The 4,553-nt window shown below is 50.7% G+C and overlaps 1 non-coding gene across 1 annotated transcript; it reads right to left on the reverse strand.

Moving 5' to 3' along the window:
* Positions 1-640: 640 nt before the first annotated feature.
* LOC143175450 (5.8S ribosomal RNA) lies at positions 641-795 on the reverse strand. Its single transcript, XR_013000228.1, has one exon. It is a non-coding gene; the product is annotated as a 5.8S ribosomal RNA (ribosomal RNA).
* Positions 796-4,553: the final 3,758 nt, after the last annotated feature.

A 4,553-nucleotide genomic window follows, 5' to 3' on the forward strand; every position in this document is an offset into this window, starting at 1 on the left:
GAAGTCTCGTTTTGCCGTGTGTTTCGGTAACGACGATCCTCCGAAACGTACATCTCATTCGTAAGAGAGGAAGAAAACAATCTCCCTGGGGCCAGTCGGTAATATACCGACATACGACGTGTCGTGCACATCCGTCTCACGCACGGTATACAAAATATGAATAAAACGTGTGTAGTCTCTCTCTCTCTCTCGACTTCTTAATATTTTCTTTCACCTCTGACGCATCATTTCAGGTGACGTCGGGAGCGCGGGAAAAAAAATTTTTCTAAACACACGAAACCGTTCATCTCACGAACAGCCGAAAAAGTTGTCGCTCAGATCCATATCGCAGTGGAGCGGTATCCGCGGGCGGTCGTAATTGAACGACGCACGACGCCGCGAACACTCACGCGAGTCCATACAAACGATTCCGATCGTTTTGCAACAACTAGAACGTACACTGTCCGTGAAATTCACAGAATTTTCGCGTGTCCGCGACAAACGCCGACGAGACACCCATCGTTCGCTCGTACGTAGCATCCTTCTCTTAACCCGACTCAGAAACGTTCTTTGCGCCCTTCGGTAAAAAAACGTTCGATCCGAAGAGGTGAACGACGGCGGGGATTTGACAGAGCTACGCAAGCAGTGTATGGTACGTAAACGACCCTCAGCCAGGCGTGGTCCAGGAATTGTATCCGTGGACCGCAATGTGCGTTCGAAATGTCGATGTTCATGTGTCCTGCAGTTCACACGTTGACGCGCAATTAGCTGCGTTCTTCATCGACCCACGAGCCAAGTGATCCACCGTTCAGGGTAATCGTATAAATTTTATATTTCACATATATAATTTTATTCTCATTTGTTCGACCTAATATCTCTCTTCTTTCAAAGAGAAGATAAAAGTTGATACCTGAATCTCCGACCAGCGCGCGAAGGAGATTCAGGCGTCGCCTTGGAGACGACACCGAAGCCTTTCGAGACGAAAAACGTTCAAGTAATATGTATATATTTCTCGACGTTCCGGGCGTATAGTGCATTCAAAAACCCGCGAAAGACGCAGAAGACTCGCACGCGTGGAAACGACGGGGATATATTTTGTATCCTACCCGATACTGAATCCATCGCGTGCAGTCGACCCTCGCGTTCTTCCGATCAGACGCATCTATTGTTGCGCGCATGTTTTCGCGTCGCATCGCGCGAAACGTTGCACGAATCGTACCGATCGATCGATTGAAAGCAAATAATAAAAAAAGACTTCACAGCTGGCTCTTTGCCGGTCATTCGTCCCATGTTATCTCTTGCCGCGAAATTGGCGCGCAAGAGTTGGGTGTCAGACGCGCGGCTTTAAAACGAGCTTCACGGCCGGTCCCTTCGTTACCGCTTTCGTTCTTTCTCTCGGAACGACCATGAACGAACACGACGAGCGACGCTACGGCATACACACGTCCACGGATTCGATTAAAAAAACAGACTTCACAGCTGGCTCTTTGCCGGTCATTCGTCCCATATTATCTCTTGCCGCGAAATTGGCGCGCAAGAGTTGGGTGTCAGACGCACGGCTTTAAAACGAGCTTCACGGCCGGTCCTCTCAATTCCGTGTACGGTACACGCAAGATGCGGGTTCCACTTCCAGACTACCCGGTCCCTTCTCTCTACGAGAATCGATAGTAGAAGAACGGCTCGAAAACGCGTCTCAGAGACTAGGGGAAAAGAAGCGGTATGCGAGCGAAACGAAAACGCATTATGGAAACGTCGCGAAACAATGTTCGACGGTTGCTCGGTTCCAATCGTGCGGCCGTTTCAATTTCTCGTGCGCTTCACCGTCCCTCCGTAACTCTGGCCGATCGCGTATACCGAAGAGCCGACACGCGCAAAAACCACAGGCATTGTATACTGTATATATATATGTTACAGTCACAGCCTTCGCGCGTTTTACTCTCCGACGCGGGGTTTCCACGACGAAAGAGAGACAGTTTCGTGGCGGGTGACTCGGCCGAATCGCTACGACGGGTATTTCTATTATAGAACGAATCATCGCCACCCTTTACCAGTGCCCGACGAAGGAATCACAAGGTCATCTGGAGTTTACAATGCCAGCGACGGTAATTCCAACGAAGACCCGATAAGTCAACTCATCGTTCTATTTCTCCCCTTACAGAAAAGCGAATCGACGCTAATGCACCTCGCGCAAGCACGAACGTTCTCTTCGCGTGGATCATCCCATCGTCGAAAGATGTAAAGACGCATTGGAGATCGTGGTCTCTGGCGGGCTCATTGCACGCCCCACTGCATATCTTTCCTCGAATCGAGAATGATTCGTCCACTAAGGCTGCGAAACTACGCGTCGAGGAAACTAGGGGAAAGAAGCGGGATGCGAGCGAAACGACAATACATTATGGAAACGTCGCGAAACAATGTTCGGCGGTTGCTCGTTTCCTCCTGCGGACGTTTCATTGCTCGGGCGCTTCACGTCCCTCCGTAACCTTCGCGCGATCGCGTGCCCCGGAGAGCCGGCAACCGGTGAACCACAGGCGTATAAACTATAGTCTTCTATAGCAAGCCTTCGGCGGTTACTCTCCGACGCGGGGATTCCACGACGAGAGAGAATTTCGTGGCGGGTGACATCGGTCGAAACGCTACGACGGGTATTTCTATTATAGAACGAATCATCGCCACCCTTTACCAGTGCCCGACGAAGGAATCACAAGGTCATCTGGAGTTTACAATGCCAGCGACGGTAATTCCAACGAAGACCCGATAAGTCCACTCAACGTTCTATTTCTCCCCGTACAGACAAGCGAATCAACGCTATCGCACCTCACGCATGCACGAACGTTCTCTTCGCGTGAATCGTCCCATCGTCGAAAGATATAGCCGCTTGGAGATCGTGGCCCATCAAGTTCTTCCGTAACTCCTGCGCGATCGCGTACCCCGGAGAGCAGGCAACCGGTGAACCACAGGCGTATAAACTATAGTCTTCTATAGCAAGCCTTCGCGTTTACTCTACGACGCGGGGATTCCACGACGAGAGAGATTTTCGTGGCGGGTGACACGGCCGAATCGCTACGACGGGTATTTCTATTATAGAACGAATCATCGCCACCCTTTACCAGTGCCCGACGAAGAAATCACAAGGTCATCTGGAGTTTACAATGCCAGCGACGGTAATTCCAACGAAGACCCGATAAGTCAACTCATCGTTCTATTTCTCCCCGTACAGAAAAGCGAATCGACGCTATCGCACCTCGCGCGAGCACGTAACTACTCTTCGCGTGGATCGTCCCATCGTCGAAAGATGTAAGACGCACGGAAATCGTGGCCCATCAACGTTTTTTTGTAACTCTGCCGATCGCGTATCACAGAGCCGAGACGCACATACCACAGGCGTATAATACCGTTTTCTTTCGTATGGTAAGCCTTCGCGTTTACTCTTCGGCGCGGGGTTTCCACGTCAAGAGAGACTTTCGTGGCGGGTGACATCGGTCGAAACGCTACGACGGGTATTACTATTATAGAACGAATCATCGCCACCCTTTACCAGTGCCCGACGAAGGAATCACAAGGTCATCTGGAGTTTACAATGCCAGCGACGGTAATTCCAACGAAGACCCGATAAGTCAACTCAACGTTCTATTTCTCCCCGTACAGAAAAGCGAATCGACGCTGTTGCACCTCACGCAAGCACGAACGTTCTCTTCGCGTGGATCGTCCCATCGTCGAAAGATGTAAGACGCACGGAAATCGTGGCACATCACGTGTTTTCGGAACTCTGTCGACCGCGTATCTCAGAGACGACGCGCGCGAACCACTGGCATATACTATTATATATCGCGTTTTACCCTCCGACGCGGGGATTCCACGACGAGAGAGAGTTTCGTGAGCGGGTTGACTCGGAAGAAACGCTACGACGGGTATTTCTATTATAGAACGCATCATCGCCACCCTTTACCAGTGCCCGACGAAGGAATCACAAGGTCATCTGGAGTTTACAATGCCAGCGACGGTAATTCCAACGAAGACCCGATAAGTCAACTCAACGTTCTATTTCTCCCCGTACAGAAAAGCGAATCGACGCAATCGCACCATACGCGTGCACGTAAACAACTCTTCGCGTGGATCGTCCCATCGTCGAGAGACGTAAGTTTTCATAGTATGAATTCGCGTTTTACTCTCCGACGCGGGGATTCCACGACGAGAGAGAGTTTCGTGAGCGGGTTGACTCGGAAGAAACGCTACGACGGGTATTTCTATTATAGAACGCATCATCGCCACCCTTTACCAGTGCCCGACGAAGGAATCACAAGGTCATCTGGAGTTTACAATGCCAGCGACGGTAATTCCAACGAAGACCCGATAAGTCAACTCAACGTTCTATTACTCCCCGTACAGAAAAGCGAATCGACGCAATCGCACCATACGCGTGCACGTAACAACTCTTCGCGTGGATCGTCCCATCGTCGAGAGACGTAAGTTTCCATACTATGAATTCGCGTTTTACTCTCCGACGCGGGGATTCCACGACGAGAGAGAGTTTCGTGAGCGGGTTGACTCGGAAGAAACGCTACGACGGGTAT

This window comes from Nomia melanderi, unplaced genomic scaffold (genome assembly GCF_051020985.1).
Source record: "Nomia melanderi isolate GNS246 unplaced genomic scaffold, iyNomMela1 scaffold0085, whole genome shotgun sequence".
In the NCBI taxonomy this organism is placed as follows: domain Eukaryota; kingdom Metazoa; phylum Arthropoda; class Insecta; order Hymenoptera; family Halictidae; genus Nomia; species Nomia melanderi.